The sequence below is a fragment of the Paramisgurnus dabryanus genome, chromosome 8 (assembly GCF_030506205.2).
Source record: "Paramisgurnus dabryanus chromosome 8, PD_genome_1.1, whole genome shotgun sequence".
Classification (NCBI taxonomy): domain Eukaryota; kingdom Metazoa; phylum Chordata; class Actinopteri; order Cypriniformes; family Cobitidae; genus Paramisgurnus; species Paramisgurnus dabryanus.
The window spans coordinates 4,305,055-4,331,917 of NC_133344.1; the positions used below are offsets into that span (position 1 = coordinate 4,305,055).

Consider the following 26,863-nt stretch of genomic DNA (forward strand, 5'->3'; position numbering starts at 1 on the left):
ATTTCACCCCGGGGAGGCAGCCTTTTTGGGCTTTACTTAGCTTCCTCTTTTAGATGTTACTTTAGTAATACGTTCACTTATAATATTGAGTCATAGCCGCAGCAAATTTAACTGCTTATGCTATCATGTATTTTGTTGTGCTATCTGTAGTTTTTCTGTGCTTTTCACTGCTTCTATTTATGTAAAGCTGCTTTGAAACAATTGACTTTTGTGAAAAGCGCTATATAAATAAAATTGAATTGAATTGAATCATTAAAACTAACTACCCTTTTAATTATGCAAATTTTTGTCATTAAATCTGTCTATAAACAAAAAGTAGACAAAATGGCAGTGTTATTAGTCAGAAGGATAAATGTATATTATAAATACATATATACATATGTACACACACACACACACACACATATATATATATATATATACACACATACATACGATCCCGCCATCCAAAGTCACACCTCACTTGTTTTGTTAAATCCATTGTAAAGCAGTGAGCGTCTTCTCTCTCCAGTACAGCAGGAGGCGCTGCAGCTCTTTAGTCCGCAGATAAACTCACTAAAGAAAGAAAGAAAGAGCGCGACTCTAGTACCACACTTCCAGTCCGGATGGTGGCGGTAATGCACTATTAAAGTTAGTTGCCAACCACCATTAAAACGGAAGAAGAAGAAGAAGAAGAAGCGCGCGTGTGACGTGTTTGTGTATCCTCGGTGTTTTTCTCTCTTGCGTGTTTCATTGAGTGTAAACGAAGTATTGTCTCGGTGTATTTAAGTGTTAAGACGATGCGGGACACTGCAGTGTGTGACAGTAAACAGAGCTTACAGGAGGATCAAACCTCCACAGAATCTCTGGATTCTGTCTGTAACGCTGGAGAACAGCAGCAGATCCTGCAGACCAAACTGAAGATGTGTTCAGTTAAACTCATCGACTGCACGAACCTAATGAAGAAGATTAAAACTGAATCCACAGAAATCAAAACTGAACCAACAGAAATCAAAACTGAACCAACAGAAATAAAAACCGAACCCACAGAAATCAAAACTGAACCCACAGAAATCAAAACTGAACCCACAGAAATCAAAACTGAACCCACAGAAATCAAAACTGAACCCACGGAAGAGGAAGATCGCACTGATGAAGATGATGATTTTATTCCATCAGGTATGTCTCCTTTTATTTTTTGTTGTGTTTTTTACACTTTTAACTGTCATGTGAGCACCTGTTTTGCGTTTTCAGTCACAAACTCACTAATCAAAAGACCCAAAAATGTAAATTTTAAAGGCTTCCCTGTCAACACACCCATGTGGGGCCCATAAGGGATGGATATGGGCTGGTGAGTGGGCCCCATGTGGGCTGCCCAGATGGGGCCCAGTTAGTTTTGTCTGGGGGTTCCATGGTGGCCCCACATGGGTTTGCCCACATGGGCTGAAGATGGGCTCTTGATGGGCCCCTTATTGGGCCCATATGGGTAGACCAGGTAGATCCCATATGGGACCCACATGAGACTACCCACATGGGTTAATGATGGGGCCCAGATAGGACTTATTTAGGGCACTTATGGGTTACAACTGGTATATTTATGGGCTACAATATTTGTTGGTTTGGGTTACCTTATTTTACAGTAAACCCCTAAATACAAAACTTCCAAGCATTAAACTTCAATAAAATGTTAAAGGTATTCAATAAACAGAAAACAGCAGTTCATGATTTACTTCATTATGCAGTTTATTAATAATTTGAACATGACTATTAGGACTTGTACATTTAAAACTTTATAAAACACAACTAAAGAAAGGGAAAAAAATTACATTTACAGGGTTATGTTTATCCAAAATTTAAATTTCTCTCATTAATTAGTTACCCTCATGTCATTCCAAGGTTTTGCCTTGTGTGGAAAGACATGAGGAAAAGTAAATACTTACAGATTTTTCATTTTTTGATGGACTAACGCTTTAATTCACTCTTGTAAAACTTTATTTGGAAAAACTTGTTTTTATATATGCATATCAGAAAAATCTAAAATAAAGGTTTTTACAAACAAGACAACATTACTGCAGCTCCTCACTCCTATGTTGTCGCTGTCCCAACGGCCCTTTGAAAAAAAAATATAAAATTACCCTTCATGACATTATTTTAAAGGTTAAGTTCATCCAAAAATGAAAATAATGTAATTTATTACTTTCCATCATGTTGTTCCACACTCGTAAGACCTTTGTTAATCTTCAGAACACAAATTAAGATATTTTTGATGAAATCTGATGGCTCAGTGAGGCCTGCAAGGCCAGCAATGACATTTCCTCTGTCAAGATCCATTAATGTACTAAAAAGATATTTAAAACGGTTAATGTGAGTGTAGTGGTTTAATATTAATATTATAAAGTGATGAGAATATTTTTTGTGTGCAAAAAACAAAAGAAAAAGAACCCCACTTATATAGTGATTAGGGATGTTAACCGATGACCGTTTGACCGATGGTTGACCGTATCAACGTTAACCGGTCAAAGTTGTCGGTTGTCGGTTAAAAAAAGGGATCTGTAAATTAGGCTATTATAGACAGTGGACTAAACCCTACTACAGTTAGTCATCTCTTTCTTTCCAAGATCATTTTGTGTGAAGTGAACAAATCCCTCACACTCAGTTTTTCATAACTGGTCTGTTTGTACTTTATAAACCAATAAAAAAACATTTGGCGCGAGGTCACTGCGTTTGGTTTCGCATGCTCACAAGGTTTGCGAAAAGTAAATGCTACAGGCTATTTTTTGATAAATTCCTTTATTCGAATAGTAAATAAAATACAGCAATAAAATAATTAAAATTAAAGTCTCTCCTGGTTGTGTTCCAAATTATTAACATTTATGTCTTTTAGGCTAACAGTAAAGTGCAGAGAAAGTTTTGTTTCTGTAAATCCTCAGCCATGATTTTTACCACTTTATTAAGTTTTGCTTTGTAGAAAGCATTTCTTTAAAGTGAATTTCGTTTTGTATAAATTGTATCTTAATTTTAATAAATGTTTCATCAACCAAATGCATGTATTTAATAAATAAAAAGCAAATATAGCAGAGTATATAATTACCGGTCGATGCATGAAGGCGCCGGCACGGCGCGTTCACTTGCATTGCATTGTTAATTAGAACGCACCTCATCATAAATAAATAAAACTCAGCGTAGGCCTATATGCCTCATACAAGCATTAAATATCTTTGCTGCATTTGTTCTAGAACAAACACAGTCCGAGACCGGTGCGTCTTTTACACATTCTGAAGGTGCCCGTTTAATCCATTGGTTTTATCGTGTTGCAGTCTATTAGGCAACATTCCGCATAAGATGGGTTTAGATTTGGAAATACATAACATCTATATTTCAGTGGTAACAGAAAAGGTGATGATGATCATCCTATGTCTTTATTATTACTACCCCAAACTAAAGCGCAGTCTCTTCTGAGCTGTCATTTTCTTAAATGAGCCGCGGCAATTTTCAAATGAGCTTCACAAACGCCTTTATTTTCAAGTTCAACGCGATCACCTAGTACCTAAACTATTTCGAAACTAAGCACGGCGCCGCGTTTGCGGGACTTATGTTTCGCGCTGTAGGGGATTTAAAAGTGTTGTGAGGTCTGTGTGTGTGTGTGAGCCGGAGGCAGAGCGCAGAGAGATGCAAGTTGCGAAATTGCAGGCGCGGCTCGAAATGGTAAGTATGTGACAAAAAAATATAAATACTAGAAAATTCATATATAATTATAACCATATGATAGATAATAAAAAGAACTTTAACATGGTTTTTAAATTATTAAAATCGGATAATTATTAAGAAAGTTATGGAATTTTTTATCTCGAAAATTAGGGGGCATTTTTGTACCCAATTAAAACGATAAAACTATGAAAAACTGTGACCTCTTCCGCTTGACCAAACACTTTAAAATATCATAATTTCCTCATTTCTTGGTCTATTTGCATAATTCAAACACCACATTGTAGGTAATTAAAAGCCCAACAATATTAAGATGACATCTTTTTAAAAGATATATAAAAATGTTATTATTTTTGATTAACCACTAATTAATGAAACCCAGAGCATCAATCCACGCATATCTTTCCATATGAAATCTCTCAAATAATATTGCTGTATTTTTATATATTAAAGAAACATTTAATTGTTTCTTTAATATTTCTTAATTGACTAATAATGCTGGCGAGCAATTTAAATGGTCAGATATTATTAATACATTCATTGATGATTATGTTATTTATCATTCATAAATCAATAAATGCATGCATGTTGCATGCATGCATTTATTTATATGTTTGACAAAATTATGCCAATAATGTAATCTAGAGAGTCTAATCCTTCGTTCTGTATGATTACTTTGAAAAATACTGCACGGATTGATGAAAAGGGAGAAGTTTTGGAAGCCAATATGATTGAATGGGCGATTCTGCTTTTGACAACAACGTCACTTGCGGATCTTAAAAAAGCACATGCGAATGTTACAATCAATCCCAAACTTCACCTAATTCAAGTTAAATGTATTCAAAAGTATTTGGTTTGAAACAAAAAAATACTCGCCTTCATAGAGGATTTCAATGCCAAACACGAGAGAAATTTTGCTTCACTTATAACTTTCTTCTTACGACAGCTGTCTTGGAAATTCGAACGTGAGAATCAACGTGAGGAAGTAATTTATGTCACTAGTATATGGGCTTTAGAGGTATTCACAAAGCAAAGATATTACAGATTTCCTAAGTCACCAACGTGTCTGGCGCTGAATACCTGCTGGAAGCGCTCGTGCGTATTACGTCATTTTGTCACATACCTAGAAATGGCTGTTATTTTAAATAGCATAGCATATTTTAAACTAATAGGCCTATCGGTTAACCGGTTTCAACCGGCTAATGAGGCTCGGTGGCCGGTCAAGAAAATTTTTCGTTTTCGCCATCCCTAATAGTGATTGCTAATTTCGAAACAGTGTTTCAGAAAGCAGTGGAGCGGTTATGAATCAGCGTGTCGAAGCATGATTCAGATCGTGTGTCAAGCCGCCACACTGCTGAAATCACGTGACTTTGGTGCTTCGAACACCTGATTCAACACACTGATTCATAAAAGCTCCAATACTTCCTTAAACAGTGTTTTGAAATCAGCCATTACTATAAGTTGTTACTTTGTTTTTTAGGTACACCGAAAATATTCTTGTCACTTTAAATTATTAACATTGAACCACTGAACTCACATAAACTGATTTTAATATGTTTTTAGTACATTAATCAATCTTGAGAGAGGAAATGTCATTGTTGTCAATGCAGGCCTCATTGAACCATCGGATTTAATAAAAAATATCTGAATTTTTGTTCTGAGGATGAATGAAGGTCTTACAGGTGTAGAACGACATAAGGGTGAGTAATTAATTAACTTTTTTCATTTTTGGGTGAACTTACCCATTTTAATCTCAGACAGGTCAGAATATTTAGAATACCCATGATTCAATATCTTTTGGCTACGATCATATTAGGATTATGTTCCCACAACCCAGCTAACAAAAAAAGTTCTAAGAATTTTCCCTGAAAGTTCCCATCGTTTCCCAAAAATGTTTTGCCAACATAAAAAGTGTCCAGTTTTCTTGACGCTCTAAGAATGTTTCTGGGTTGTCTGAACGTTAGAGGAATGTTACAAAATGTCATGATTTTAATGTTCACACAATGTTTAAAACAACTGTTTTTTATTTTGACTTGTTGTCTTGTTATGTAAATGATAGAGAAACATTGCATTTTATTATTTAAAAGAAACATTATTTCTAAATGTTCGGTAAAAATGTTGCTGTAGAAAACACTATTCACTTATTTGGTTTAGATGTTGATGTTTTTATTTTAAGTCACAATTATTTAAGTCACCATTATTGTGACTCTTGACATTTTTTCTAGCTTTCCCTGGTTGTGTTTACTTTGTGTTTATGAAACACATTTGTTACAGTAATGTAAAGTTAGTGCAATTCTGTGATGGTTAGAATGTAATGGTAAAGATCATCATGTAAATAATTGTTTTACTGATCAAAAGTTTTTCTTTTAATAACGTCTATGAGATCCAGCACTATCACAACAGTTCGTCATTAAGGAGTTTTAGAAACTTAAAAATTAACAGCTGTATATTTGGGCTGCACAAACATTAGGAATTGGAGTATGATTCTCAGCCATGGTGACAAAGAAAATTGTAAAAAACAATAATTATTTATCCACGCTGCAGTGCATTCTGGGAGTCCTGGATGAGATTTATAGTTTGTTAATACCAAGCATGCATTGCAGCATGAAGCTTTTCATTTAATTGTCACCATGGTTGAGATTCATACTCTTAATTCTTGATGTTTGAGCGTCCCAAATATAATGCAGTTAATTTTTGTCCATAGTTTTAAATATCCTCAATGACAAACTGCTGTAAGATTGCTGGATCTCATATACATTACTGACAGACAAGAAACTTGATGAGTAAATCAACTAATTATACTGTGTGTGATCTTCGTTATTATGTACCAACCACTACAAAATTGCACTAACTTTACATTACTATAACAAATGTGCTTTATACACACAAAGTTAACACAACCAGGGAAAAACTAGCAAGCAAAAAGGCAAGAGTCCAAATACAACACACACTAATCACCATAATGGTGACTTAAAATGAAACAGAACATCAACATCTAAACCTAATAAGGGAAAAATATTTTTTACAGCAGTATTTTACTGAACATTCAGAATAATGTTTTATAACCGTTTAAAATAATAAAATGCAACTTTTCTCTAACATTTACATAACAAGCAAGCAAACATTGTTTTAAACATTGTGTGAACATTAAAACATGACATTGTCATAACATTTGAAAATGGTAGAATGTAACATTCCTCTAACGTTCAGACAACCCAGAAACGTTCTTAGAACATCAAAAAAAGGACATTTTTGGGAATGTTGGGAACTTTCAAGGAACGTTCTTAGACCTTTTTTCTGTTAGCTGGAAAATTAAAATTCGCAAGACAAAACTAAGCTAACAGAACATGTCCCCTCCCAGTCACTGTATGTAATAGCACACACGGTATAACATTTTTGAAGTTGCATTGGGGGAAGATCACGGGGTAACGGAGTTACACTCCCACTAGATTATTTTAATGCCACTTAGCAATTGTAACTCTGTTACAGAGCACTTTCTTTCATTAAAATCATATTAAGATTTTATTTCACCAGAACATTTTGTGTTACTATTTAAGTATATGTATTGCTGAGTGACACTAAAAAATCTAGTGGGAGTGTAATGCTGAGTTTACACCAAACGCGGTTTGGGCGTCAAAATCGCGTCTACCGCGCGTGGTTTGCCGCTTGAACAATTTGGATGCATTCGCGCGTGTAGAGCGGAGTAGACGCGCGGAAAAAGCAAGCATTTGACGCGCGTCCGAAGCAAATCCGCTTCTTGTGGGAGGGGCAACTGCTGTGCGAGTGTCTGTTTGCAAGATGACTGATGTTACTTGTGCATTTATCAAGAGAGTTACCAGTTTTGTATTGGGTAACCTTACTATGGGGAAAAATAAACGCCGCGGGTAGATAAACGTCACGTGACTCAAAAGTGAAGCGTGTATTACAACTTACCAAGTTGCCCAAAGTCCTAACTCTTCCAAGCGAGGTCCTTTTTATTCCTGTCTCCTCTATAGAAATAACAACTTGTGTCATATAGCTTCGAGTGACTGCTTGAGTGAGTGACTCCGGGCGGGGCTGCCACCACAGCAGCAGGCAGGCTCCTGATTGGTTAACGCGGCGCGAAATTCCGCCAAAGTTCAAATTTTTCAACTCGGGCGTCAGCCGCAAATTCGCGTGAACCGCTAGATGCACAAGAAGCACCATTCGCGCTTACCGCGCGTACCGCGCACAACGCTCAATTCGCGCCTTTCGCCCGAGCTTCACGCGCGAAAGAGGCGGAAACGCGTCTTCCGCGCCGCGCCGAACGCCTCTTCCGCGCCGCGGGACCTCTTGACGCGCGTCAGCGCGTCTTCACATTGACTTAACATTGAAATCACTCGCGCTTCACGCCCTTACCGCGGTCGGTGTAAATGCAGCATAACTCCGTTATCGCGTGATCTTCCCCATTGATGTGCACTATCATTCGTCTTTTCAAACTTTGTATTTCCATTTAAAATGTAAATCTTAAGACTCACCCCATTTGTTCTCCAACATGTGCCCTTGCAGTGCGATTCCCTCCTATTTCCCGGCACCAATTAGCCACTTTGACACAGCCTTTTCTGCCTCTCTTCTTGTTATTTTGTTTGTTAGGGCATTTTTTTCAAGTTTCCTGTAAAATCCATAAAGAGCATTAAAGTGAGATTAAATTTCATCTGAGCTTTGCAAGAAAGAAGCAGTCATCTACATTTTTCAAAAATACTATAACAATATCAGATATATTATTCTGTCATACACAAATGGTTAGATAGATAGATAGATAGATAGATAGACACTAGACAGACAGACAGATAGATAGAGTAAGATATTTGTCAGAAGTACAGAATGTTAAATTTTATTAACCTTTAACAATAACCTTTGATTATGTTTTAACACATACATGCATGCTTTCCTAAAAAAAGAACAACAACCTTAAATACTTACTTCTGACATTCTGATATTCATCTTTCCAATTTCTCGTTTCCACAGCAAACAGAAACACTTTGTCTGTATGGTCCCATATGTAGGGCACAGTGTGAAACTGCAACACAAACAGTACAGATTAAACAATACTTTATACAAACACAGAATAGACGAGCATGTAATTAGTGGTCTCAGTGTTAATGTATACAGCTTATCTGAAATATCTGTAAACCTACAGTTTTTTGCATTCCCTATGCATATTAAAGTTAACTTAGAGAATCTCTTAAGATAGTGACATGAAATACAAACCGATTTTAGACCAAACTCATGTTTTCTTATGTTGAGTATCTCATGTTGTTGTAAGAAGCAATTACAACATACAGTACAGTATACAGCGAGACAAGCATCGATCGATTTTCGTCATTCTGTTGTACAGTCACGTGTACAGTATTTCGGAGGTTGCGCACGTGTAACTATGTCTGACTGCAAACAGGTCGCGCATATAATGGCGGATACACGTGTGAAGTTTTGCTTCAAGTATTCATGTCATCCTACACTGTGTTCTGCGTGTTTCTTGATGAAACCGCACCAGATGATTCAGTTTTTGAAGCGATCTGAACAATTCATTTAAACTGATTCGCGAACCAATTCAAAACTTTTGACAGTTTGTTTTGTAAAGAATCGACTCAAAAGACTCATTCATTTGTAATACGTTGTAAGGAAACGACTCAAACGAGTCATTAATTCGCGGATACCCTAGAAACACGACAGCAATTAAAAATATACATTTAGTAATGAATTAACATCCAGTAATGAATGAACGCAAGGCAAAGTACAACTTTTCCATTAAAAAAATATACTTAAAGTAAGAGTAAACGTACTTATTTTTTTTGTAAATGTACTATATTACCAAAAATTTTAACTCAAGTGTATGTTAACGAAGTAAATGTACCACGTAACCAACTGTGGTGCACACCTATCGTTAAACAAATAAAGAAATTACTGCAATTGTGGGATTTATATTGTAAAACTGTGGTAAAATATAAAGCTAGGTTCTGAAATTCAGTCAAGTTGGACAGAGTTTGTGTATCAACAATTAACTTATTTAAAAAGAAGATCGTTTTGTAATGGCAGAAAATGGCGCGAACTAGGGAACTGGATATCTAACTGAAATTCTAACTTGACAAGTACATGTTTTGTTAAATATTATGCTTTAAAAACAATGTATTTTGATTAAAATCGATTTTTTTTTTATATATTGTGTGCAATTATTCGGTTCTTACCTTGAATACATTGACAGTGAAAGTCTCCTCCGGAAAATTGCAGCAGAATGGCAGTGAGTGTCATCATGGTGCCCGCGAGATTCAAAGAGGGGTGGGGGATGGGTATTGCTGTATAAAATCTCGCGAGATCCATCCTGCAGTTTTGTAAACTCTCAAATGTATTTTTTAGCCTTTATTTCTCTGTATCTGCATGCTCTTAATGCTTTTAAATTGCACAAAATTGGGTAAAATTGACTTTTTGATTAGATCAAAGTATTGTGTTAAAGTGGCGAAATAACAAAACATATATTTGTGCATTAAGTTTAATTATATTTATATTAAGTATATGTATATATTAAAATAAATTAAGACCATATTTGTACTATCTACTCATGTAGATAACCTTTGGGATTTACAGTGTTTGCACTTGTCTTCTTGTTAAACTGAATCAGTAGCCCATTTCCAGCCCACGTACCCCTTTCCCATTACTAAACCAAGTGGGTCCCACATGGGGAGCCCACCTGGGTTTGCCCATGTGGGACCTACTTGGTTCAGCCCAGATGGGCCCCAGATAATATGCCCATTTGGAGCCCATGCCCACTCTGTACCCAGCTAGCCCATGTGTAACCCATATGGGCCCCACATACACGTGTTTGCAGGGTACTTATTGAGGAACATGCATGTTGGCTTATGCTGCGTTCCAGGCAACCTGTAACCCGTAACTCACGACTTCAAAACCACGACTCACGACTCTGAACTGGGAGTACATCGATCTAGTACGAGTTCACGGGTGGTAAGTCACGGGTTTGAATGCCGTTCCAGTGCACTTTCACCGGTAGAAGGATGTAGAAACACGAGTTACAGGCTGTCTGGAACGCATAAGGTCGTGAGTCGTTTTGAAGTCGTAACTCACGGGTTTAAAAACCTGCCTGGAACGCAGCATTAGTTCACCCCAAAATGAAAATTTGATCTTAATCACTTATCTCTGTGTCGTCCTTAGCTCCAAATGCTTCGATCTTTTCAGAACACATTTTTAGATATTTTTGATGAAAACCGGGAGCCCAGCAAACACAGAACGTTCCCATATGGTATTTTGGTTATTTTTTTGGGTACCAAAACCTCCCTGCTATAAAATGATAGAAACCATCACACAAATTCTATCGGATGTAATAGTTTTAATGGGAGTTTTATTGGTTGTAATGGAAACTATAATGGTCTCTACTGGTATGTGTTGGGTTATTGGATCATTTTTGTGCCAATAAAAATGAATGCAAATGATTTCAACAAACGAACGAACATGTGAAATGAGATTAAAGAAAACCCAGCTAACATTTTTGGTTCTAAAAACGTTTCCCAAACGTTAGTTTTTGGTTCCCATAATGTTCTTTTTTTTAAGGTTTGTTTTTTGTTAGCCAGGAAAGTTTTCTTTACAGAATTACAACTTTATATTTAGGTTAGTTTAACGTTCCTCTAATGTTACGTTAACGTTAAAATAACGTTATTTTTAGGTTAGTTTAACGGTCCCCTAACGTTATTCTAACGTTACCATAGGTCTACCGGTGTAGGTCTTTAAAAAAGAAAGACCTACACCGGTGGGCGGGGGCATTTCCGTTTTGGCTTGTTTCCATTGTGTTGTCATTTATTTCATTGTGTTGTCATTTATTTTGTTGTGTTGTCGTTTATTTCGTTGTGTTGTGAGCTTACGTGTGCTTTTAAAATGTTGCAGTATGTGCACCAGCTGGCCACCCTAGATCACTACTGCTGCTATCCAACAAATATTTAAGGAAATTGAAAACATCAATAAATCCATCGTATTCTTTATTAGTGTTCAAGTTGTGTGCGCTCCACAGCTGCAGCACGCGCTTCTCTTCTCCGCTCCTCCAGCACGCGCTTGTGAACTCGCCTCACGGTCGTTTAATTTTACCTCAGAAACAAACATTACTTTACAGATTCCTTTTCTCTCTTTCGTCATTTAGTAACCTAAATATTAGAGAACAAATATATATTTTTGTGGTTTTTGATCGATTTGAACATCTATATGAAGAGAATATAATATTAAAAAAGCTTTTGATTGATGTAAACACGGAGATAGCTAACGTTTTACCTCCAAGACTTTATTAATTTAGCAAATTCTTTTATCTCTTTCTTTCTTTAGTAACGTTAACTTAAATATGTGTGGACAAAAGATCTGTTGTATAGGACTTGATGTTGATATCCCTTAATGCATACTTGAGGCACCGATGAGACCCTTTGGGATGGTCAGTTGAGTGACGGTGCCCTCTGCCACCCTTCTCCTCAGTCCTTCCTTCTCCTGAGGTTGCTCCTTTCATGTAAATCAGTGCATAAACCCTTGAAATGACCTAACCTCAATCTCTAATGCCATAATCTTACCACAACCCGACCATACACGGAAAACCATTTGACTAAGGCCAGAAGCACTACTGTCGTCGTTAATGCAGGTTCAGTGGTAAACGGTTCTGTATGGCATACGATCTACCGATATACACAACACCACCAGACCACAAAAAACAGGCAACATCTCACCAAACTTAATACCTTTAGAAACTTAATACTTACCTGAGATATTCATTTTTTCCAATGTCTCCCACCTCTATTTCACAATTCTTTTCCCCAAACAAGAATCAGGGTTCCCACGGGTTCTTGAAATCCTTGAAAGTTTGTGAATCTGGGGGTGGGGGAATTCAAGGCCCTGGGAAGTTTTTGAAAATATACTTGCATAGATACAGGTCATTGAAAGTGCTTGAATCTATTTTATGCAAAAAACTGGGAAAAAATCCATATTATTCCTTGTATAGGATAATATCATACAAATTTTAGACTTTTTAAGCACACATGCAATTTTTTTTAGCTTTAAATGTTTATCTTCTGTATGCAAATGTTGATTCATACAAAATGCTTTTTTGCGTAGTTGTGTTTGACAAATGAAAACATCTCTGGTTACGTATGTAACTGTTGTTCCCTGAGAAGGGAATTTGCCATACTTCCTGCATCCCTGTAATGCCGTCTTTGGCAATATTTCAGATAGTGATATACTTCCTGGCTCCCGCGTCACCCTTTTTTTTGTCATTAAGCCTCACCATTGGTTGAATTTGATATACACATTCAGACGCACTTACCCTTGGAGGCGTCCCCAAAGTGTCACCGCAGTGACGCAGAGCGAGTTCCCTCGAAAGGGAACTGTAACAATGTATCTTAAAAGGTAACACAATGTAACCTTGGCCTTAATTTGGTGGCACCAGTCACTGGTTGGTGTAAAAACAAAAAATAAACTCTTAAACTAAGTCCAAAATTTTTTACTGCAACAATAAATTCATTACAAATACAGATAATGTTTTTCATTATATACGTTTTTATTTTCACTTTACGCTTAACATATAGTTGCTTTACTGTAAACTATCAAACTTACAATCAACTTTTTTCTTACTTTGTTGTAAAAGCTTAAGGCTACATTAAAACACAGACCTGAGTAAAGAAATCACATTCTTGTGCTGTAATCACCAGTGGATCACAAGTGGGCGAGACTAAAGACAGGTGTAAACGATGTTCAAAATGTTTTAAGCTCGTCCACTTTTGACCTTTAGAGGTTTTGACCGAATTTAGAGGTTGTCGACTTAACGCATGAGACTGGATTGTTTTTGTGGTGTGAACACACATGTGTTCGAATGTCTTCAAATAGCCACACAAGTTCGCCTTTTCTCCCCCGATTTATCTAATCTGATGCACTGAGCACAATATTTGACATCTTTTCTGACTTCTAGCGCAAACACACAGTGTACAGCGCTATCTTTAGGCTTTCATTGATAAAACTAAAGCGGCTGATCTCCACGTCTTTCATTAGTTTCATTTTGCGAGCGCGTAAAAGTTGTGCGATCTTATTTCATCAATTGTGCTTAAATATCAGAGAAAGCTCTTAAATATTCATGTAAAAACCAATGAGCAGCATGTTTACTTACAACACAAGCAGCGGACTCCCGCTCCATTTTAAAGGACAGCAGAGATACTTGCCCACAGTCTCCACAGACCACCCTTACATCATTCAAAAGCATTTCTTTGTTCTGTGAAAAACTTTCATATCGGCTGCATATCTGCTGCTTTTACGCCGATACAGATATATCTGGGACGTGCTCATATTGGCTGATATAATCGGCAAAACTATAAATCGCTCGGGGGAGGGGCAGCAACAAGGGAGAGTGACTGGATGTACTGTAGACGTAATCACCAGCGCATCATATTAACATAATTATATTTCAATTTCCCAGTCGCGCCAGTGCGACCTTTAATAAAACATAGTCACATAGGCAGGAAAAATACTTTCAAAATGCGACTCTTTACTCTCAGTCTGGAGATCTACCCATTATTCAAACATTGTAAACAATACTAGAACAGCTTGTATAAATGTGCAAATTACTTGCAAGCGTATTCTGTGTCTGTACGCTGACCACTTCGTCAGTAGGAGATGTCAGTAGCATGTGTCGTAGCCTAGTCATGAACGCACACTGAACAACCAAGGAGGAGAAACAAGTGAATAAAATCGTTCATATAGTTTTCTTTGAGCACAAAAGTGTTTTCGTCACTTCATGATAATTCATATTATTATTGAAAGACTTATATGGCGCATGGACCTTTTTGGTGATGTCCTTCATTATTTTCTAGGGAAAAGAATTGTGAAACTAACTAAAGTTAATGGGACAGATAGAAGACTCACAGTTTTCATCAAAAATATCTAAAAATGTGTTGTGAAGACAATCGGAGCACCTTGGGGTTTAGAACGACACATGTGTAAGTGATTTATGATAAAATTAACATTTCAGGGTGAACTATCCCTTTAAAAAAGACTTAATCTCATTCTAGAAGTGTCTCCATATAATGCAAAAAGGATTTTGAAAGTCTCAGAAAATAAAAATAATAATAAAAAATAGGCCTGGGCGAAAAATCGATTTAATGAATTAATTCGAATTTTTTGTTGTGGGCGATTTAAAAAATAAGTAATTCGATTTTTTTGTAATGGCGCATTTTTGGCTGCCCGGGGCTTCCGTAGCGTTATTATAGCAACATCAACAACATCATAGCACACGTGAAACAGCATCAGCAAGCGACAACATTCACTGTCTAGTTTTACTCAGATTTTAATGTATTTTTAATGCTTTCGAAAATGGTGCTACTCTCAAGGTTAATGTTTGTCTCCTTTAAGTCTCTAGACTACAAAGTGTCACTTAAAACACAGCTGGGACTTTGATTCCAAGAGGGTGTTTATTTATTTATTATTCATCTCAAAAATGGGGGTTACATTTGTCTTGCTTTTGATTAAATAAAAGCAAAATTTGCTTTAAGTTGTATGCCGTTTGTACTTATTGCCTTTCTTAATAAGTGGGGGGGGAATCGGAAAAAATCGGAAGTCGAATTAAAAAAAATAAAATCGGAGATTTTATTTTTAGGCCAAATCGCCCAGCCCTAACAAAAAATTGCTCCATTTGACAACTACTACAAAATGGTGGAATACTCACAAATAATCATGCATCAAATTTATGTTTTGTCATTAATCACTAGTTATGTTGTCTCTATTTTAATAAAATATTTGGATATGTTTACAAATGTTGGTTTATTTGATGTGCAATGACCCAGCTGTAATAACAGGACTGACATCTGTCTTCTGTCTATATGTGTAAATCTAGAAAAAGATACAGAATCTCAATTCTTCATCCTTCTTTGTGTAAATAACAGTGAAAAAGACAATTTAATTGTTTCATGTTTCTTTCAGATGTGAAGAGTGATTCATGTTTGGATATAGAAATAACGTCGTCAACGTCAAAAGAGCGACTGACGGCACAAACTCTTTCCTGCATCACCTGTGGAAAGACATTCAGCTCACAGAGACTTTTAGAGAGACATGAGAGAAAACACACAGAACAGAAACTCTTCAGCAGATCTGAGATCAGCTTTACTACCTTACAAGAGAAGAAACTTCATTCAGAAGACCACAGAGAGAAGAAGAAGAAGAAGAAGAAGAAGAAGCAGTTTCACTGTGAGCAGTGTGGGAAGATTTGTGTCTCTTCCTATAAATTAAATGTTCACATGAGGACACACAGTGGTGAAAAGCCTTTCTACTGCACTGAATGTGGAAAATACTTCAGAACCAAAGAAAATCTTCAAGTTCATCAGAGAATTCATACAGGTGAAAAACCTTACGAGTGTCCTCACTGTGAGAAGAGATTTAGCTGTAAATATAATCTGAAGAGACATGTGCTTTCACACACCAATGAGAGACCGTATCAGTGCAGTGAATGTGACAAAACCTTTAGGGATTCAGGTTCATTAAAAAAACACCAAAATACTCACATTAAAGAGAAACTCCATCAGTGTTCCCACTGTGATAAACGTTTCTTTCATAAATATCAGCGGATAGTCCATCAGAGAATTCACACTGGAGAGAAACCTTACGTCTGCTCTCACTGTGGAAAGAGCTTCTCTAGTTCATCTAAATTCAGAGTTCATCAAAGAGTTCATACTGGAGAGAAACCTTATCAATGTAGTGTCTGTGGGAAGAGTTTTAGTCAACAAACTACATTACTAAATCACAAGAGAATTCATACAGGTGAAAAACCTTTCAAATGCTCTCAGTGTGACATGACGTTTGCTTATTCAGGTCACTTCAAAGTCCATCAGAGAATTCACACTGGAGAGAAACCTTACGCCTGCTCTCACTGTGGAAAGAGCTTCTCTACTTCATCTAAATTAATAGTTCATCAGAGAGTTCATACTGGAGAGAAACCTCATCACTGTAGTGTCTGTGGGAAGAGTTTTGGTCAACAAACTACATTACTATGTCACAAGAGACTTCATACAGGTGAAAAACCTTACAAATGCTCTCAGTGTGACAAGACGTTTGCTCAGTCAAGTTCCTTAAAATACCATCAGAGAGTTCATACTGGAGAGAAACCTTATCACTGTAGTGTCTGTGGGAAGAGTTTTAGTCACGGGTCTTCATTACTAAAGCACAAGAGGATTCATGAACCCAATCCATCGTGCCATTCGCCGTTGCCAGCTATAGGTCTCATCACTGTAGTGTTTATAGGTCAAACAAGAAGCCATATCTAAACATGACTCAAAAGCGCATGCGTTTTCTCTGGGCCAAGGCTCATTTAAAATGGACTTTGGCAAAGTGGAAAACTGTTCTGTGGTCAGACAAATCAAAATTTGAAGTTCTTTTTGGAAAACTGGGACGCAATTTCATCTGGACTAAAGAGGACAAGGACATCCCAAGTTGTTATTAGTGCTCATTTAAGAAACCTGCATCTCTGATGGTTTGGGGCTGCATGAGTGTGTGTGGCATGGGCAGCTTACACATCTGGAAAGGCACCATCAATGCTGAAAGGTTTATCCAAGTTGTAGAGCAACATATGCTCCTATTCAGACGTCGTCTCTTTAGAGAAAACCTTGCATTTTCCAACATGACAATGCCAGACCACATACTGCAACTATTACAACATCAAGACTGCGTAGAATAAGGATCTGAATACTGAAATGACCCGCCTGCAGTCCAGATCTGAAAACATTTGGCACATCATAAATAGGAAGATGCGACAAAGAAGATCTCAGACAGTTCAGCAACTAGATGCCTGTTTTAGACAAGAATGGGACAACATTTCTATTCCTAAACATTGGTCCTCCTCCAGCTGTTCCTTATATGTACATTTAACTTTTCCGGCCTCTTATTGCTACCTGTCCCAACTTTTTTGGAATGTGTAGCTCTCATGAAATCCAAAATGAGACAATATTTGGCATGACATTTCAAAATGTCTCACTTTTAACATTTGATATGTTTTCTTTATTCTATTGTGAATCAAATATAAGTTTGAGATTTGTAAATTATTCCATTCCTTTTTTACTCCCCATTTCTACAGTGTCCCAACTTTTTCTGATTTAAGGTTGTACAACAACGCCCTCACTTGTATGATGTCACAGCAGTAGGCAGCGCAAATATAACGACATGCCTGTAATCCCTCCCACTCTTAAGTAATACTACCTCGATCGAAAAGCTAACCAAGCCAAAGTGAAGTGAGCTGACCCGACCTGACTCGCAAATCAGTGCGGCTCTGGCGGCCTGGTAGAGTAATAATTTGAATGAAAAATCATTTGTATTGTGTACAGTCGTGGCTCGACAGTGGAGTCGAGCTTGCTCAGGAATGGCAGCAGGCAGGTGTGAGCGCATCTGCACGCACAGTGAGGCGAAGACTTTTGGAAGATGGCCTGGTGTCAAGAAGGGCAGCAAAGAAGCCACTTCTCTCCAAAAAAACATCAGGGACAGATTGATCTTCTGCAGAAAGTATAGTGAATGGACTGCTGATGACTGGGGCAAAGTCATATTCTCTGATGAAGCCCCTTTCCGTTTGTTTGGGGCACCTGGGAAAAGGCTTGTCAGGAGAAGAAAAGGTGAGCGCTACCATCAGTCCTGTGTCATGCCAATAGTAAAGCATTCTGAGACTATTCATGTGTGGGGTTGCTTCTCATCCAAGGGAGTAGGCTCACTCACAATTCTGCCCAAAAACACAGCCATGAATAAAGAATGGTACCAAAATACCCTCCAACAGCAACTTCTTCCAACAATCCAACAACAGTTTGGTGAAGGACAATGCATTTTCCAGAACTATGGAGCACCGTGCCATAAGGCAAAAGTCATAACTAAGTGGCTCGGGGACCAGAACGTTAAAATTTTGGGTCCATGGCCTGGAAACTCCCCAGATCTTAATCCCATTGAGAACTTGTGGTCAATCCTCAAGAGGCGGGTGGACAAACAAAAACCCACTAATTCTGACAAACTCCAAGAAGTGATTATGAAAGAATGGGTTGCTATCTGTCAGGATTTGGCCCAGAAGTTGATTGAGAGCATGCCCAGTCGAATTGCAGAGGTCCTGAAAAAGAACGGCCAACACTGCAAATACTGACTCTTTTCATAAATGTCATGTAATTGTTGATAAAAGCCTTTGAAACGTATGAAGTGCTTGTAATTATATTTCAGTACATCAGTGAAACAACTGAAACAAAGATATAAAAGCAGTTTAGCAGCAAACTTTGTGAAAACTAATATTTATGTAGTTCTTAAAACTTTTGGCCACAACACTACATTTCCAACACGGGTAGCTGAGTATGCTTTGAAAGCTGTGTGTGAGCTGGACACGGAAAAAGGTATACTCGGCCCTTAAGTCTGCTCTCACTGTGGAATAAGCTTCTGTTATCCATTTCAATTTAGAGATCATCAGAGAGTTCATACTGGAGATAAGATAGTGTTAATTCATGTTGTTTTTCATATTTTATTTACACATTTATCATTTTTATCTCTTTAATTAACTATTTTTTATGTGTCAAACTCATTTTTTTTTATATTGTGTGCTGTGTGATTTTACTAATTGGTTTCAAAGTTTTAATGTCATGAAACCACAATGTCATTAATTGTTCATTAACTTTGCTTTGTATAGAAACACAGTGTGTGAGGAACTGTTCAGATTATTCAGTAAATGCTTTGTTCATTTTTACAATGATAATTTCTCCTGACTTCTGCTATAGGCCTATTCTCTGGGCTGGTAAATTAAAGTTTATATAATTATTCAGTATTCTGTCAGTCTTTTTATTCTTTCTAGGAAAGCTAAAGGAGCTGTTATTGCATTGAGAGCATCTTGACCAGATGCCAGTGTGATATGTTAGCACAATAGAAATGAACTGCAAGAGCTTGTAGAGAGGGATAAAGAATGCGTAGAGGAACATCACTATATTTTGAGTATATTTTTCATAATGGACAAGTTTGTCACACTTTCACTGCACAGACACCATATATTGTATAACAGGTTTCTTTTTACTTTATTAGTATTTTAATGACAATCACAGTTGAATGTGGAGTTGTAATAAAAAAGGAAGAATGTCATTGTAGGTATCTAGATGAAAATAAAGGCTTTAAACTTCAACTGCACTTTTAATTTGCATATTCAAGAGAGAATAATTTTTTAAATATTTTTTTGGTTCCTTTAAAAAAATGTGTTTATTTTACGGGAGAAAAGGAAACTGTAGATTTCATAATCTTAAAACAGAAGTTATATGATAAAATAGAAAATAACAACTTACCATGGATAATAGAATAGAAACAGTTTTGCTACTGTATTTTTAAATAGCCATGTATTTGTAGTAAACAAATAGTAATCAAACAGCTTTACTGCATGTTTATTTTTCATAAGGGAGGATAAGTTAACCTGATTATGAATTTAGGTCATATATATAAAGCTCCTGACTATAATGTTGGTGCGGCAAATTTCGTATGGGCTGTATGACTCATGTATGATTAACGGCTAGTTCTGTACGTTTTACATTTAAAGGCAGGGTATCTGATTTTGAAAAATTCTAACTTTAGACAGTACTGAAATCACGATCCCACAAGTCATATCTCACTTGTTTTGCTAAATCCATTGTAAAGCAGTGAGCGTCTTCTGTCTCCAGTACAGCAGGAGGCGCTGCAGCTCTTTAGTCCGCAGATAAACTCGCTAAAGAAAGAAAGAAAGAGCGCGAGTGTGATGTCTTTTGTGTATCCTCAGTGTTTTTCTATCTTGCGTGTTTCATTGAGTGTAAACAGAGTCTTGTCTCGGTGTATTTTATTGTAAAGACGATGCAGGACACTACAGTGTGTGACAGTAAACAGAGCTTACAGGAGGATCAAACCTCCACAGAGTCTCTGGATTCTGTCTGTAACGCTGGAGAACAGCAGCAGATCCTGCAGACCAAACTGAAGATGTGTTCAGTTAAACTCATCGACTGCACGAACCTCATGATGAAGATTAAAACTGAACCGACAGAAATCAAAACTGAACCGACAGAAATCAAAACTGAACCCACAGAAATCAAAACTGAACCCACAGAAATCAAAACTGAACCCACAGAAGAGGAAGATCGCACTGAGGAAGATGATGATTTTATTCCATCAGGTATGTCTCCTAATTATTGTCGTGTTTTTTTACACTTTTAACTGTCATGTGAGCACCTGTTTTAGGTTTTCAGTCACAAACTCACTAATCAAAAGACCCAAAAATTTAAATTTTAAAGGAGTTTAGGCTATATTTAATAGGCTACTTATTGAGGAACATGCATGTTGGCTTAGTTCACCCCAAAATGAACATTTTATCATAAATCACTTACGCCTGTGTCGTCCTAAACCCCCAAGTTCTTCGATTCTCTTCAGAACACATTTTTAGATATTTAGGATGAAAACCGGGATCCCAGTAAACACAGAACGTTCCAGAAATTCTATTGGATGTAATAGTTTTAATGGGATTTTTATTGGTTGTAATGGAAATTATAATGGTCTCTACTGGTATGTGTTGCGTTATTGGATCATTTTTATGCCAATAAAAATGAATGCAAATTTCAAGAAAAGAACTAAAATGTGAAATGAGAATAAAGAAAACCCAGCTAACATTTTTTGGTTCCCAAAACGTTGTCCTAACATTAGTTTTTTGTTCTAAAATTGTTCCCCTAACGTTAGTTTTTGGTTCCCATAACGTTATTTTTTAAGGTTTGTTTTTGTTTGCCAGGAAAGTTTTCTTTACAGAAATATAACTTTATATTTAGGTTAGTTTAACTTTACAGTAACATTAAAATAACGTTATTTTTAGGTTAGTTTAACGTTAGGGGAATGTTAAACTAAACTAAAAATAACATTCCCCTAACGTTATTCAAACGTTATCATAGGTCTACCAGTGTAGGTCTTTAAAAAAATAACTTTTATTTTTTTAAATAAGTATTTTTAAAAAAAATAAGTTTTATTACTTTTCCTGTGTTTTGCAAATTACCTTGCCATACTGTACAAATGCATAATGTAACAGAGTTAAGACAAGCAGACAAGAAATTAAATAAAAACATACTATAGCATATTTAAAGCTAGATACAATAGATACTAATAGCACAATGCATATGTTTCTCTGCTTTTCCTGACTTCATCGTGAATACAAACGCATGTCTTGACGGTGTACTTAATAATCACATTAAGCCATTCACACCAATAGCGCATTATTATGATAATGTATCATTGCTAAGCGCGACCTTACTAATATTGCGGCAGCGTGACACATTTTTATTCCGAAAGAGCCCCCTAGTGGTCGGGGGCATTTCCGTTGTGTTGTCGTTTATTTCGTTGTGTTGTGAGCTTACGTGTGCTTTTTAAATGTTGCAGTATGTCCACCAGCCAGCCACCATAGATCAGTACTGCTGCTATCCAACAAATATTTAAGGAAATTGAAAACATCAATAAATCCATTATATTCTTTAAGTGCGCAATTCGTGTGCGCTCCACTGCTGCAGCACGCGCTTCTCTACTCCTCTCCTCCAGCACACGGTTGCGAACTCACCTTACGGTCGTTTAATTTTATCTTAGAAACAAACATTACTTTACCAATTTCTTTTCTCTCTTTCGTCATTTAGTAACTTATATATATATATTTTAGTGGTTTTTGATCGTTTTTAAAATCTATATGAAGAGAATATAATATTAAAAAAGCTTTTGATTGATGTAAAAACGGAGAAAGTTAATATTAGGCGGCTACTGCTGTGGAAAGTGAATTAAATGTTTTATTTGTCTCTCTTTTCCTCTGAGACGTCATTAATTTAGCAAATTCTTTTATCTCTTTCTTCATTTAGTAACGTTAACTTAAATATGTGTGGAAAAAAGATCTGTTGTATAGGACTTGATGTTGATATCCCTTAATGCTGTTGGACTTATAAGGCGTCCATTGCATGTTCATAATTATAGGAAAGGCACAGTATTAAAATTAAACTATTTATTGATCAGATATGAAAAAGTTTTACTGCGCGCTGGGCAGTCTCAAGGCTACAATCAGCAAGTGACTAACCACCAGCTCCGCAAATAACATGCATATTTATAAAATATGTGACGTCGATCTTTCTTCAGAAAATCTCCTCTCCAACTGGTCTTTCTGTTTATCTGACTCCATTACCACACCCAGTTTCAGCCTGCAGGCGAAGATAGACACACACAGACAAAGAAAAAACAAACTGTTCTCCGCACAACTTTGAGAGTCCTGCAATTTGTCACTTTTCCCCCAGTACTTTTCCACTTCACATATGATTGACTTCACATAGCATGTTATAATGCTTTCTTAAAAACAAATCATTAATAAAACATTCATTTATTCATAACAAGACATAAGCTGTAAGATGAAAATGATTATTATGTAAAACACATTTCAATATCATAACATCATTTCATTATTCGTAAAATTGGTTATATGAATAAGGCACACATTAACTTCTTTAGATAGATAAACACATATTAAATCTTTTACTGCAATACTACTTCTAAGCAAACACTTTAATCATTATTAATAACCATCTGTTAGGGAGTAAAACACACACACACAAAGAACAAGCACAGGAGATTCTGTTCTTCAAGGTTGAGCTGCCATGCCCCCATTAGGTTATTCTGTATGCAACCTTTATTTCATTGGTTAATACACATTTATCAAAGACAACATCTTATATTTATTACATCAATTATTCAATGATTAATACTGATTAAGTAAGAAATACATTGCATATTTTATCCTGTAAATGTTAAAACATTGGTTAATAACATGGATGTCTGTAGGGGTGACCCAGAATAGTCGAAGAATCGATGCATCGATAGGAGAAGCCTGATTCAACTACCAATCTCATAGTCGAATCGTAGCAGATGTGTTATGAAATGAGGATCATTCAATTTTGGCCGTATGGGTGCACACATTATCTGATTTCACATATAACAGCTTTCTCACAATATATTAATATACTGCATGTTATCATAATGCTGCAAATAATATGTGAAGTAGCAGCTTTCAATAAATATTTTTTAAATGCGTTAATAAATCCAACAACCCCTGTGACCGGGCTTCACGTCCATAAGAGGTCTCTATGTTAATAAACCATTGCCTCTTTGTTTCTACATTTAAAAGACAAGGCAGGCAAATTATATTATGACTTTCGTTCTTTTAATAATTTCTATATTTTATTTTATTTATAAATCACTTTGGGTTATCTGATTTAACTATTTGGCTTGTGTTTTGTTTCCGTGCACTTGAGGCATTTTGCATATTTGTTCTTCACTTTGTTACTTCTGACCTTATTTTATTAAAAAATTGTATTTATTATAAACGTAAATTCCGATCTACTTTAAGTATGTAAATTTTGGATAGCTTTTCGTTGTATCGATGTTGCGCTATTGCGTGCTGGCCATGCTGGCGCATGTAATTTAGCCGAACGGGCTAGGTGCTCTGTATGCGTCTCATATTTCGGAGTTCATCAAACTAAACATTAAAAAACGGATGTTTTTCGACGAGTATACGTTTTTAAAATGTATTTAAAACAGAGTGGTTATATTGTCTATCTTAAAGTTAAACTACAAAACAGGTAAGCCGTTTTTTTATTTCGGTGATGAAACGGAAATTAGTATCGCACCGAACCTATTTATGCCTGACACGAATGTCTTTCTTGTGATTTAATATTATGGTCAGTCGGTGTTCACTTTCAAATGATAGCAAAGAGATTCCTGAAATAAATAATATCATCCGGTCTTTCTGTATCTAAAGTTAATACAGAGATGATCAAAGTCAAAGCAAGCAAGCAGGTATTTCTGTGCTAAATAATAACGCGTAGTGTCTATAAAATCATTAATTTCAGTGTTTTTCTTGTTATAAATTAAAGTTTAATGAATTGTATATAAAGATTAGTTTTTATCATTTACAGTCACAATCACAAATTATTTGTCATTTCTCATTTATCGGGGTTTTTTTTGGGTCATGACTGCTTTGACGCGCTATCTCCAAATTAAATAAAAACACTTAATTGTAGCCGGAGTTTCCAAGGCAGGATCACCTTTGTTATTTTTTTAGGTTTAGTTATCAAATGTATTTTTGTGTGATGTTCTGTAGATCTTGGCTTTAAAATGTTATGAGGAATAATTAAACAAATGTTGCCTTACATTTTACCTTAAAATATATATATATATAAATGCATCGTCAGTTTTGTCTTCGTTTATTACTTGAAAGACAGTTTTGGTCACTTTATCAGACAGTTGTTTATGTGTGCTGCTTGTGAAAGTAAATAAAAGTTACCAATTTGTACCTGGTCTGGCCCCCTCCCAATCCATGCACACAAACATAGATGATTCGACTATCGGTCGACTATGGAAAGATTCGAAAATTCTGATTCGAATATGTAAATCCTTAGTCGAGGACACCCCTAGATGTCTGTTTGCTTTTCTCCCTCAGACCTCGCTCTTATCTTGACCAATACCAGCTGTATACATTCCAAGCTAATCCAACCGAAACCACTGCCTTGCAGCTTTTGCACACACAAACTGCTCCCTCTCAGTAACTTTCCACTCTCTTAGACAAACACAAACAATCTTTTACTTCAGCATGCTATAATGATTATTGAAAACACTTCTAAGTAAACTATTTACAAACATATAACCTTAAAATCCCACAATGCATACTTGAGGCACTGATGAGACTCTTTGGGATGGTCAGTTGAGTGATAGTGCCCTCTGCCACACTTCTCCTCAGTCCTTCCATCTCCTGAGGTTGCTCTTTTGTCGTAACTCGGTGCATAAACCCTTGACATGAACTAACCTTAGTCTCTAATGCCAGAATCTCACCACAACCTGACCATACACGCCAACCCGTTTGACTAAGGCAAGAAGCACTACTGTCGTCATTAATGCAGGTTCCGTGGCAAACGGTTCTGTGTGGCATATTATCTACCGATATACACAACAACACCGGACCACAAGAAAACGCCAACATCTCACCGAAACCATATGCGCCAAACCATTTGACTAAGGCCAGAGGCCCCACTGTCGGTAGGTTCAGTGGCAAACTATCTACCCCATTTACCCAACAATACCGGTCTATTGTACTTGATGTTGATATCCCTTAATACTTACCTGAGGCACCGTTAAGACTCTGTGGGATGGACGTCGTGAGACCGACGGTTATAGTTGAACACCGTCATTAGAACTATAACCGCCAAAACCGTGTTATTAAAATATTTTTATTTTTTACTATAAAGAATTTTTAAATACTAATTAAAACAATTGTTCTGAGTCGGTTACACGCCTCACCATGGTTCTCACGCAGTGAAAAATACACCGCAGAGCAGACATGGACAACGCACTGACATACAGGACAGACCAGGTTACTTTTCGGTTACTTTTGAGATTAAACATATTAAACAAAGTCTCACTCTCATGAACTGCCCACCCGCTCGCTCTATCACGACCAAGTGAGACAGCGGGGAACGAACCCAATCGCAGACGAGGTTGGGGAACATGAAACAAGACTTTATTCGTTTCACAATAGAGGTGGGTGATATATCGTTTAGACCAGGGGTTTTCAAACCTGTCCTGGAGGACCACTAGTACTGCACATTTTGCATTTTTCCCTTTTGTGACACACCTCATTCAGTTACCTTACACACCCAGTTCAAGTTTTGCAGGCTCTACTAATGAGCTGAAGATTTAAACCAAGTGTGTCTAATGAGGGAGACATGCAAATTGTGCAGTACTAGTGGTCCTCCAGGACAGGTTTGAAAACCCCTGGTTTAGACGATAATATCCGAATTGTTGTTTGGGCAATACGCAAAATTTGGATATTGAATATTTCATAATTTGTACAATCCGATCACCCAAACATAAAGAGCTGAAGGGCGTTAAAAAGAAAACAAATAACGCACACTATAACCTTCTAAACAATTATATGTAGCGATTTTAAGAATGTAAAGGTTTGTCGAGATGTTCATCGAGATATTCATTTTGCCAATATCTCCCACTCCTATTTCACAATTCTTTTCCCCAAACAAGAATGAAAGTTCAGTAATAATATTATGAAGCGGCGAGAACACTTTTGTGCCCAAAGAAACAAAATGAATGATTTTGTTCAGCAATTTGT

The 26,863-nt window shown here is 36.6% G+C and overlaps 1 long non-coding RNA gene and 1 pseudogene across 3 annotated transcripts; one reads left to right on the forward strand and one right to left on the reverse strand.

Annotated features, from left to right (window-relative positions):
- The first annotated feature begins 687 nt into the window (after positions 1-687).
- Positions 688-26,863, forward strand: part of LOC135771649 (uncharacterized) — a 34,401-nt pseudogene continuing 8,225 nt past the window's right edge.
- LOC135771774 (uncharacterized) lies at positions 1,698-10,188 on the reverse strand. Of its 3 annotated transcripts, none has more exons than XR_010543038.2 (4): positions 9,888-10,188; positions 8,626-8,722; positions 8,181-8,314; positions 1,698-2,089 (listed from the first exon to the last, which is right to left on the reverse strand). It is a non-coding gene; the product is annotated as an uncharacterized lncRNA (long non-coding RNA). The 3 variants fall into 3 exon arrangements; XR_010543039.2 differs by lacking the exon at positions 9,888-10,188 and adding an exon at positions 8,914-9,415; XR_012337140.1 differs by lacking the exon at positions 9,888-10,188 and having other exon boundaries at positions 8,626-8,902.